This window comes from Mustelus asterias, chromosome 27 (assembly GCF_964213995.1).
Source record: "Mustelus asterias chromosome 27, sMusAst1.hap1.1, whole genome shotgun sequence".
Taxonomy (NCBI): domain Eukaryota; kingdom Metazoa; phylum Chordata; class Chondrichthyes; order Carcharhiniformes; family Triakidae; genus Mustelus; species Mustelus asterias.
Window position 1 is genome coordinate 32,833,195 of NC_135827.1, and position 12,985 is coordinate 32,846,179.

Genomic DNA, 12,985 nt, shown 5'->3' on the forward strand with positions numbered 1-12,985 from the left:
ATAAATACAGCAAAGGTTTTGCTCAGAACCAGATCACCAAAAACTCTGGTGAGGGAGGAGGGAAGGTGGGGATAAAGTGGGCAGCCAACTACATTCTGCACCCTCTCCTTTCCTTCTCCCTTGTGTACTCTATGAACAGTATGCTTTGTCCGTATATTGTGCAAGTAAAATTACTTTTCACTCTATACCAATATAATTGACAATAATAAATGAAATGAAATCAAAATCACTCCAACACTCTCTTGACGATGGAGTGTAGACCTAGATTACATGCTCCAGTTTGACAAATATTCTTAAAGCCCACAACCTTTTGACTCAAGAGGAGAGTCCAACACTTCGCATCCAATGTTTTGTTTGCAAAAATATATTTTATTCATAAAATATCTGAAAGAACATTGCAAACATTTCAAAATGGCCGTCACACAAAGTGCAATAATAGTCAAGTCCTCTACAAATGTCAGCTTACTCTCTTGAGGTGCTTCAGTAACACCTCACTTTCAACTTTTTTTTTGTACCTTTCGGTACTTTATTTCTAATCAAAAAACCCAATTCAAGTTAAGTCCAATCGTGGTCCCCACATGAGGGACAAACAAGATCCAAGCTGACAAGACATTGCACCTCACCTTGGGCTCGGTCAAACAAGATCCAAGCTGACAGGATGAGACATTGCCCTCCCTCCGGGGCTCGATCTGACGCTTCATCTCAGCCAAAAGGCCACGATAGCTTTGAAACATTGCATCAGGTAGAGCCTCGGTTTAACCTCATTGGCTACCCCAATCCTTTACTCTACCCTCATTTAGAGAAGCCACCATCGCAGTTGTCAGCACCCCACCCAGTGCAATGGACTGGCTTCGTCCCTACCTGATCGTTGTTTCACCCCTGCCAGGTAACTCTCTTTCAACTTCCGCTTCCATTTTAAAGCAACATTCGTTACGAAGCAAGAGCTTTGCTGAAAGTCTGGCACAACAAGGGTATTCGAAACACCTTCATCTAAACCTAGCTTGTTTACCAATCACCAGTGATGTTCCTGTCTGGCATCCTTTAACTACAATGTGTTTAACAGAATTTCTGCCCCTGAGTTTCGGGGAAGCTTTGGCGTTCTTTGTTTTTCTTCCTGAAATTCTGGGGTATTGTGTGGGCGTTGTTTATTGAGATTCTCCTTAAGCCGGATACAGTACCAGGATTGCTCTGACTAATGTGTTCATAAAGTAAGGATGATTTCACCATAATTTTGAACAGGATCTTATATTGATGCTGCTACACCGCTTGAACAACAGTGCATTCCGCCACTAACAGCAGCCCATTCCTCTCCCCACCCTCCTAACAGCAGCACACCCCGTCCCCACCCCCCTAATAACAGCCCATGGCCTGTGTCTCAAAGCCTGCAAGTTACTTGCCTGCAGAGACTCACTGGAAGGTGTCAGGTGAAGTTCCTGGTCTCTGCTGAGCAAGCTGATTTAAACCAGGTGTTGCTAAATGATTTACGATTAATCTGAAACGGGTCCAAAACTAAGTCCTGAGCACACTTACAAGAGGTGGGAGAAGTCCTAAGGGAGGTGATCTCATGCACAACTTAAACTAGAATGAGGAACAATGTAACTCCAGTCTGGTGAAAAGGGCTTTACAAATAGCTCCATCCTCGGGTGGATGGAGCTATTAAAAGGGGGCATAACTATAGGGTTCATTGTGGGAGATATAGGAAGGATATCAGAGGTAGGTTCTTTACGCAGAGAGTGGTTGGGGTGTGGAATGGACTGCCTGCAGTGATAGTGGAGTCAGACCCTTTAGGACCATTTAAGCGGTTATTGGATAGGCACATGGAGCACACCAGGATGATAGGGAGTGGGATAGTTTGATCTTGGTTTCAGATAAAGCTCGGCACAACATCGTGGGCCGAAGGGCCTGTTCTGTGCTGTACTGTTCTATGTTCTAAAAACCCAGATGGTCCCAAAGCCAGGTAAAGATTTATTCTTCAATCTCTTTAGGCCTGAGAGGAAACAAAGATCACAACTCTCCCAACATTGCTAATTAATCACTTGAAGAGTCAGGTGCCCTTGCACAGCTGCTTCATGGCTGGTCTCAGGGCCAAGCACCATTGACAGTATAGCTTTGGTCCCTTGACTACGCATCACACTTTTCTAGAAAATTCCAGCCTGATGCCACAAAGGGGTTTTGCAGAGTGGAAGTAATGTGTGAAACTTTGCTGTTGAAATCTGTAGGGTGAATGTTGAAAGGCAGTGCAGCAAAGTAGACAAAAATGATTGGTTGTTCCTGAGCTAAGGAGGAGGATGCTGAAAGCCAGCGTGTGTACCCAATCACTATTTACTCATTGGATCACATTTTTAAAAACTGGCCAGGATGAAACTCTGAATCATAGAATCCCTACAGTGCAGAAGGAGGCCTTTGGCCCATCGAGCCTGCACGACCACGATCCCACCCAGGCCCTATCCCCACATTAACCCTGTTAATCCCCCTGACACTAGGGTTAATTTAGCATGGCCAATCAATCTAACCCACACATCTTTGGACTGTGGGAGGAAACCGGAGCACCTGGAGGAAACCCACGCAGACACGGGGAGAACGTGCAGACTCCACACAGACAGTGACCCAAGGCTGGAATTGAACCCATGTCCATGGCGCTGTGAGGCAGCAGTGCTAACCGCTGTGCCACCGTGCCGCTGCTTAAGAATTGGGATGTTGAAGATTATGGGGATATGGTCAGGGAGAGAAACTGGCCAGGAATTTCCACACCCGACAGACCGGGTCCTGCTGCGGCAGATCCAGCAAGCCATCCAAATCCACATTCACTTCGGCAGAACTGGAAGATCCCACCAGCGGGAGGGGGGGTCAGAAAATTCCAACCAATGAAACAACGGCTGGAATTTTCCAGCTCCCCCCACCGCCGCAGTTTCCCCGCAGTGGAGCAGGCGAACAATGGAATTTGCCATTCACATCTATGGGGCCATAAGATCCTGCTGGCATAAAGGAATTTTCCAGCCAACATGTGCCCAGTGATTCCTCATAAGGGAGGAGGTGATGGCCTGGCAGTATTGTCACTAGGCTATTATTCTAGAAACTCAGCTAATGTTCTGGGGACCCGGGTTCGAATCCCACCACGGCAGCTGATGGAATTTGAATTCAATAAAAAATATCTGGAATTAAGAATCTACTGATGACCATAAAACCAATGTCAATTGTTGTCAAAACCCATCTGGTTCACTGATGTCCTTTAGGGAAGGAAATCTGCCGTCCTTATCTGGTCTGGCCTACATGTGACTTCAGAGCCACAGCAATGGGGTTGACTCTCAACTGCCCTCTGAACAAGGGCAACTAGGGATGGGCAATAAATGCTGGTCAGCCAGCGACGCCCATGTCCCACAAATGAATTTTTAAAAAGGCAGTCAGTAAGGATTCAGTCACAGAAAATTTTGCCTGATTTATCTTTGGCAAAGAAACCAAATCTCAATCAGTTTTATGTAAAGTTCATGTTTGGGTGGATAGTACATAAATCAGCAAAGCCTTTGTTATTCAATGACTTTAATTCGCAAGTTGGAGAAAGTATGACAGTTAACCTGCAAGATGTGAGGTTACAGGGATAGGGCCTGAGTAAGATGCTCTGTCAGAGAGTTGGTGCAAACTTGATGGACCGAATGGCCTCCTTCTGCACTGTAGGGATTCTATGATTTTATGATTCACAAGATAACATGGGCCAGATTCTCCGATCTCGCCCACAACTGAGATTCTCCAGTCCCGCTGCAGCCAACGGAGATTTGGCTAGGCGCCAAGTTTTCCGTTCTCGCTGGCAGCAGCGGCGATGGGGTGCGAACGGCTGGAGAATTCCGGCCAATCTCTTGTTTTTCACACTCAGTTCCACCTCTGCTTGAGAATAAAATATATGCAAATTGAGAGATTGGCCAGGATTTTCCAGCCCCCTACAGCGTGTTTTCCGGTGGCAGAGGAAGTTCGCCATTGGCCGCCAGTGGAATCTTCTGGCCCTGCCGAAGTTTCCGGAGTTTTGTGCGGCTCATCTGTGCCGCCTCCACGGAACCAGGAGGTCACATGGCAGGAAGAGTTGGAAAATCCTGCTCTTTATCGATCAGTTCCAGGTGAACTTTCCAGATCCTGTTCATGGTGCACAGAAGAGCGGGGTTTCTGCTCTGTGTCCTGACTAATATTCTTTCCTGTCAGTGTTTGGGAATATGCTATTCGGTGTTATATAAATGCAACCCTGACAAAACGTTCTGAAAAGCTTTGTGCTGGATATGTTAAATATAAATCAAGCAAACGTCCATCACTTTGTATCTTAAGTCCTTTACACATAGAGGATGTCGCTAGTCGCGTCCCGGAAATCCTGAGGTGGGAGGGAGAGGAGCCTGAGGTAGCGGTACATATTGGTACCGCTGATGTGGGTAGGAAGGGAGAAGGGGTCGTGAAAAGGGAGTACAGGGAATTAGGGAGACAGCTGAGAAAGAGGAAAGCAAAGGTAGTAATCTCAGGATTACTGCCTGTGCCACGGGAAGGTGAGGGCAGGAATGGAGTGAGGTGGAGGATGAATGTGTGGCTGAGGGACTGGTGCAGGGGGCAGGGATTCAGGTTCCTGGACCATTGGGACCTCTTTAGGGGCAGGGGTGATCTGTATACAAAAAATGGGTGGAACTTGAATCACAGGGGGACCAATATCCTGGCCGGTAGGTTGGCTAAGGCTACTGGGGAGAATTTAAACTAGATAGGTTGGGGGGAGGGGAGCTAGAAGAGTTGACTAGGATCAAGGAACTAATTGATGGGGGGGAGGATGCAGGGGTAAGGGGAATTACAAAATTAATGGTAGAGGAGAGGGTGCAAGTGAATGAAGGCGCTAATTTAGATAAGGGAGTAGAGGGAGAGGGTGTTCGCGACTCATCAAAGCGGGTCCAGATAAAAGCTGGAATAAGGACACTTTGCCTGAATGCACGAAGCATTCGGAACAAGGTGAATGAGTTGATGGTGCAAATCAGCACAAGTGGGTACGATCTAGTGGCCATTACAGAAACGTGGCTGAAAGGTGACCAGGACTGGGAGATGAATATCCAGGGGTATCAGGCGTTTAGGAAGAATAGACAGGAAGGAAAAGGTGGTGGGGTCGCGCTATTAATAAGAGATAATATCAGGGTAGTACTGAGGGATGACATAGGCTCTGAGGAACAAAACGTGGAATCGTTATGGGTAGAGATGAGGAATAGTAGAGGGAGAAAGACACTAGTAGGTGTGGTATATAGGCCTCCAAATAATAATGTTGAGGTAGGGAGGGCTATAAACAAGCAGATAAGGGATGCGTGTAAAAACGGAACGGCAATAATCATGGGGGACTTCAACATGCACATTGACTGGCAGACTCAAGTCGGTAAGGGTGGAATGGAGGAAGAGTTCTTAGAATGCTGTCGGGATAGTTTCCTTGAACAGCATGTTACGGAACCGACGAGGGAACGAGCTATTTTGGATCTGGTATTGTGTAACGAGGTAGGTAGAATTAAGGATCTTATTGTGAAGGACCATCTTGGGTCTAGTGACCACAATATGGTCGAATTTCTGATTCAGATGGAAGAGGAGAAAGTTTGGTCTCAAACCAGTGTCCTCTGTTTGAACAGAGGGAAATATGATAGGATGAGGGATGAATTGGCTAAGGTAGACTGGGAGAGCAGGCTGGCAGGTAGGATAGCTGAGGAACAGTGGAGGATTTTTAAGGAGATCCTTTTCAGTTCTCAGCAAAAATATATTCCAGCAAAAAACAAGGATTGTAAGAAAAGGGAGAACCAGCCGTGGATAACGAAGGAAATAAAGGAGAGTATTAAAATAAAAACAGCTGCGTACAGAGTGGCCAAAAATAGTGGAGAAACAAGTGATTGGGAAAAATTTAAGAAACAACAAAGAGAGACTAAGAAAGCGATAAAGAAAGGAAGGATAGACTATGAAGCTAGGCTAGCAATTAATATAAAAAATGATAGTAAAAGTTTTTATAAATATATAAAAAGGAATAGAGTGGCTAGAGTGAATGTTGGACCCTTGGAGGACGAGAGGGGGGAGTTAATAGTGGGAAATGAGGATATGGCTGAGTCTTTAAATAAGTTTTTTGTGTCGGTCTTCACGGTGGAGGACACAAATAGTTTGCCAAATATTAACGATAGAGGGTTGGCAGCAGGAGAAATACTTAATACGATTAATGTTACCAGAGAGGCAGTGCTGGGTAGACTAATGGGACTGAAGGTGGACAAGTCCCCGGGTCCGGATGGAATGCATCCCAGGGTATTGAAAGAAATGTCAGAGGTAATAGTGGATGCGTTAGTGATTATTTATCAAAACTCGTTGCATTCTGGGGTAGTGCCGGTTGATTGGAAAACGGCTAATGTTACGCCGCTGTTTAAAAAAGGAAGGAGACAAAAGGCAGGTAACTATAGGCCGGTCAGCTTAACGTCTGTAGTAGGGAAAATGCTGGAATCCATTATTAAAGAGGAGATAGCAGGGCATCTGGATAGAAATGGTTCGATCAATCAGACGCAGCATGGATTCATGAGGGGAAAGTCGTGCTTGACGAACATGTTGGATTTTTATGAAGATGTGACGAGGGCGGTTGATGGAGGAGAACCGGTGGATGCGGTGTTTTTGGATTTCCAAAAGGCGCCCATAAGGTGCCCCATAAAAGGCTGCTGAAGAAGATTAGGGCACACGGAGTTGGGGGTAGTGTGTTAAAGTGGATTGGGGACTGGCTATCCGACAGGAAGCAAAGAGTCGGAATAAATGGGTGTTTTTCCGGTTGGAGGAAGGTAACTAGTGGCGTGCCGCAGGGATCGGTACTCGGGCCGCAACTGTTTGCCATTTATATAGATGATCTGGAGGAGGGGACGGAGTGTAGGGTAACGAAGTTTGCAGACGACACAAAGATAAGTGGAAAAGTGAATCGTGTGGAGGACGGAGAAGATCTGCAGAGAGATTTGGACAGGCTGAGTGAGTGGGCGAGGATATGGCAAATGGAGTATAACGTTGAGAAATGCGAAGTTATACACTTTGGAGGAAATAATAACAAATGGGATTACTATCTCAATGGAAACAAATTAAAACATGCTACCGTGCAAAGGGACCTGGGGGTCCTTGTGCATGAGACGCAAAAGCCCAGTCTGCAGGTACAACAGGTGATCAAGAAGGCAAATGGGATGTTGGCCTATATTGCGAGGGGGATAGAATATAAAAGCAGGGATGTCTTGATGCACCTGTACAGGGCATTGGTGAGGCCGCAGCTGGAATACTGTGTGCAGTATTGGTCCCCTTATATGAGGAAGGATATATTGGCATTGGAGGGAGTGCAGAGAAGGTTCACCAGGTTGATACCGGAGATGAGGGGTTTGGATTATGAGGAGAGGCTGAGGAGATTGGGTTTGTACTCGTTGGAGTTTAGAAGGATGAGGGGGGATCTTATGGAGACTTATAAGATAATGCGGGGGCTGGATAGGGTGGAGGCGGAGAGATTCTTTCCACTTAGTAAGGAAGTTAAAACTAGAGGACACAGCCTCAAAATAAAGGGGGGTCGGTTTAAGACAGAGTTGAGGAGGAACTTCTTCTCCCAGAGGGTGGTGAATCTCTGGAATTTTCTGCCCACTGAGGTGGTGGAGGCTACCTCGCTGAATATGTTTAAAGCGCAGATGGATGGATTCCTGATCGGTAAGGGAATTAAGGGTTATGGGGATCAGGCGGGTAAGTGGTACTGATCCACGTCAGATCAGCCATGATCTTATTGAATGGCGGGGCAGGCTCGAGGGGCTAGATGGCCTACTCCTGCTCCTATTTCTTATGTTCTTATGTTCTTACACTTCACTGCATATCATTAACTATATTGGGTTATTGCAACACACAAGAATTTACTTCTTAAAAAGTTAAAAGACCATTCCTGCTCCGATACGCTTTTGCAAATGTGACTCACCTTCCATACTGCCAACTAAATGAATATTCGATTGACACATCTGTATTATTGCCAAGGATAGAAGTTCTAAGTGTATTGACTGATAAAAACTCTTGGAAAGGCATTAGGTAACTTCTCAAGTACTTATTAGGCTATGACTGCTTAATGTTATTTGAATGCATCTATATCTTGAAGCCTACATGCACTCATGATCACATCAAGGTTATGTAGTCGTACCCTAGTTTAAGGTGGAGTTAAATTAATAGTTTTACTCTATTAGTTATATTGCATTTTTAAAACTGTTCACTGATGCTGCAGTATACCTCTACAGGCATCGTGAGCTGCATGCTTCCCTCTGGGTTGGGACACAAAAGTCAAGGTTGTCCATAGAGTCATAGAGGTTTACAGCATGGAAACAGGCCCTTCGGCCCAAATTGTCCATGCCGCCTTTTTTTAAAACCATTAAGCTAGTCCCAATTGCCTGCGTTTGGCCCAGATCCCTCTATACCCATCTTATCCATGTAATTGTCTAAATGCTTTTTAAAATTGTACCCGCCTCTACTACTATCTCTGGCAGCTTGTTCCAGACACCCACCACCCTCTGTGTGAAAGAATTGCCCCTCTAGACACTTTTGTATCTCTCCTCTCTCACCTTAAACCTGTGCCCTCTAGTTTTAAACCCCCCTACCTTTGGGAAAAGATGTTGACTATCTACAGCATGTTTTAGAATATGCTCAGTATGTGTACAGCCACTTCACTCCATACAGCTAATCAAAAGCCAGTCAGACCAGGGCACTGTCCTTTCATCTCTCGAACCTGAGTTTGACTCCAACTCAAGTTGGTTGGATGGGTTTCTTTCCCTACTGGCTACTAGGAATCTGATCTGAAGTGGTTTTTATCCCATTCCCTGTGGATATAAATCCACAGCCTGTAGTCAAACACAATGTGACAGCGTGAAAAGTCACAAAACTGGCTTGTGCAAAAATTGGCTTGTATGTAGTAAGAGTGAGTGGTGCTTAGAGCACAGAAGAGGAAGCAATAACCCAAATCTAAACATGCCATACCTGACATGAGAATGGTTGATGCCAACAGCGGGATCAATATGATAGGACTCATGGAACTTTATAGGTCAGGGGGAGGCCATTTGGCCAATCATACTTATGCTGGTTCTTTGAAATAATTATCCAGAGCCTATTAAGTTATTCCTCTACGTTTGAAGATCATAAAACATAGTAGGACAATGACTCATAGAGGTTTACAGCATGGAAACAGGCACTTCGGCCCAACTTCTCCATGCCGCCCCTTTTTTTGATTTGATTTATTACTGTCACATGTATTAACATACTGTGAAAAGTATTGTTTCTTGCTATACAGACCTAACATATCGTTCATAGAGAAGGAAACGAGAGAGTGCAGAATGTAGTGTTACAGCCATAACTAGGGTGTAGAGAAACATCAACTTTTTAACCACTAAGCTAGTCCCAATTGCCCGCATTTGGCCCATATCCCTCTATACCCACTTTACCCATGTAACTGTCTAAACATTTTTTAAAAGACAAAATTGTACCCGCCTCTACTACTACCTCTGACAGCTCGTTTCAGACTCTCACCACCCTCTGTGTGAAAACATTGCCCCTCTGGACCCTTTTGTATCTCTCCCCTCTCACTTTAAACCTATGCCATCTAGTTTTAGATGCCCCTACCTTTGGGAAAAAGATGTTGACTATCTAGCTGATCTATGCCCCTCATTATTTTATAGACCTCTATAAGATCAGCCCTAAGCCTTCTACACTTCAGAGAAAAAAGTCCCAGTCTATCCAGCCTCTCCTTATAACTCAAACCATCAAGTCCCGGTAGCATCCCAGTGAACCTTTTCTGCACTCTTTCTAGTTTAATAATATCCTTTCTATAATAGGGTGACCAGAACTGTACACAGTTGACCCACAGTTTCTGGGGTCCCAAACCCATCTCCCTGGATAAACGTCAGGCATTGGGATTTTGACAAAACTGCCTCCTTCATTTGCATGGAAACAGGTTTGTGGCCAATTAAGGGCGATGGCAGAGTGTTCAAAGGCGGGCAGGCAACTGGAGGCCTTACAGCTCGAGAGAAGCAGCAGCATGCCATGGACAATAAGTGAGGTGCTTTGACGCCCAGTCGCCAACTCTTCTCAGCCTTCGGTTAAAGAAAGAACAGTGGCAGCAGCCAGGTCACCACTCCAGGTGGGATACCCATCCAGAGGGGCAGCCTATGGCATGCTCTCTCACACTTTTGCAGGTAGACCCACCAGGCCTATCTCCAGGCATCTAAACTGATCCCCACCAATGTGGGAACCTGGCTGTGCCAACTGGAAAACCACAGATGGTCTCCTTTAATTGGCCTTAATAAAGGCCTTAATGAACCTGACTGGGTGGGTGCCAACCCCAACTCCATCTCTGCCGAAATGGCACTAGGAATGGCATCACAAAAGCAGCATGACTTTTCCAGCCCCTGTCAGATTTCACTCCGTCTGTCTTTATTTGGTCCTAGCTGTCTTTACTATGAAACTTATTGGTCTGTTCTTCATTGGCAAGGCCATGACAGGGTGCTTGAGTTGTGGAAGGGAAGGGTGGGGTGGGGGTGGTATCTCACAGTAAGCACATTGCCCCCCTCACTCAACATCTGCATGTCACCAGTAAAAGGCACGGTGGCACAGTGGTTAGCACTGCTGCCTCACAGTGCCGGGGATCTGGGTTTGATTCCCAGCTTGGGTGACTGTCTGTGTGGAGTCTGCACGTTTTCCCTGTGTCTGTGTGGGTTTCCTCCGGGTGCTCCGGTTCCCTCCCACAGTCCAAAAGATGTGCTGGTTAGGTGCATTGGCCAGGTTAAATTCTCCCTCAGTGTACCTGAACAGGCTCAGGAGTGTGGCGACAGGGGGATTTTCACAGTAACTTCATTGCAGTGTTAATGTAAGCCTTCTTGTGACACTGATAAATAACCTTTACTTTTTGGATAGTGGCGAAAAGGAGAAACTCACATTTTTGGACCCCATTGTTACAGAAGGATACAATTCAGGGGATGTCTATTCATAGAAACATAGAAAAACTACAGCACAAACAGGCCCTTCGGCCCACAAGTTGTGCCGAACACATCCCTACCTTCTAGACCTACCTATAACCCTCCATCCTATTACGCTCCATGTACTCATCCAGGAGTCTCTTAAAAGACCCTATTGAGTTCGCCTCCACCACCACTGACGGCAGCCGATTCCACTGGCCCACCACCCTCTGTGTGAAAAACTTACCCCTAACATCTCCCCTGTACCTACCCCCCAGCACCCTAAACCTGTGTCCTCTCGTAGCAGACATTTCCACCCTGGGAAAAAGCCTCTGAGAGTCCACCCGATCTATGCCTCTCAACATCTTATACACCTCTATTAGGTCTCCTCTCATCCTTCGTCTCTCCAAGGAGAAAAGACCGAGCTCCCTCATAAGGCATGCCACTCAATCCAGGCAACACCCTTGTAAATGTCCTCTGCACCCTTTCAATCTTTTCCACATCCTTCCTATAGTGAGGCGACCAGAACTGAGCACAGTACTCCAAGTGGGGTCTGACGAGGGTCTTATATAGCTGCATCATTATCCCCGGACACCTAAACTCAATCCCTCAATTGATAAAGGCCAGCACACCATACGCCTTCTTAACCACCTCCTCCACCTGCGGGGCCGATTTCAGAGTCCTATGGACCCGGACCCCAAGGTCCTTCTGATCCTCTCGTTGCATTGCTGACTGAAAAGTGTATCCAATTATCCCCATTCCCCTCCCTTTCCCCACAACCCTCCAAAACTATCCCCTTCTAGCATTGATCTCATTCAGTTTTGAAGGTCACCGAATCTGAAAGTTGTTGAACCTGCTTTCACCATCCTTTCAAATAGATTGCCTCTATTCATAACTGGCTAAGTAAATAAAACTTTAATTGTCTCACCTTCACTTCATTTTCCAGTTATTTCAGAATCCGTGTCCTCTGTTTCCTGAAGAGGATTTTACGTTCATGTTTTAGATCATTTTCCCGGATGAGTCCCAGCTCCTCATAACCATGTCTTAAAATTTAGCTCATCTCTCAGCACTTAGAATCATAGAATCCCTCCAGTGCAGAAAGAGGTCATCCAGCCCATTGAGTCTGCACCAACTCTCCGAAAGAGCATCCAACCCAGGCCCTCCCCTCTGCCCTATCCTCGTAGCCCTGTGCATTTACCATAAGTAATCCATCCAAATTAAACAACTTTGGACACAGAGGGGCAATTTAGCATGGCCAATCATAGAATGCTACAGTGCAGAAAGAGGCCATTCGACCCATCGAGTCTGCACCGAAGACAGTCCAACCCAGGCCCTATCCCCATAACCCCACATATTTACCCTAGTTAGTCCCTCTGACACTAATTTAGCACGGCCAATCCACCTAACCAGCACACCTTTGGACGGTAGTAGGAAACCAAAGCACCCGGAGGAAACCCACGCAGACACGGGGAGAACTTGCAAATTCCAAACAGACAGTGACCCAAGCCGAGATTTGAACAAGGGTCCCTGGCGCTGTGAGGCAGCAGTGCTAACCACTGCGCCGCTGTGCCACCAAATCCACCAAACCTCCACATCTTTGGACTTCAGATAATAAACAGCAAACTTAGTCTAGTAATTGCTTTCAGGTATTGTGCCTCTGTAGGAAATCTCTTTAGTTCTTTAAGGGCTGTTCTATTCCTGAAACTATAAAATCCTGCCCAAGGTCAGTGGACCTTTCCATTGTCCGCTCCTCACCCGCTCCGATTCCCGTGACGGGCGGCATGGTAAAATTCCAGCCTGCATGTCTGGCAACAGAGAAACAGAGTTTAACTTCAAGTCAATGATCTACCATCAAAAGTACCAGGGCTGATGGATAGATTGGAGAATTGGGGCTGCTCCTCTTAGACCCCTTATCCTCAGACGTGTTCTATATCTTCCAGCCAGGGGGAGCACCCTCTGTGTTCACCTTCCCAAGCCTCTTGTACCTTTAAGGGATATCGGCATGGCATCACTAGAAGGGAAAT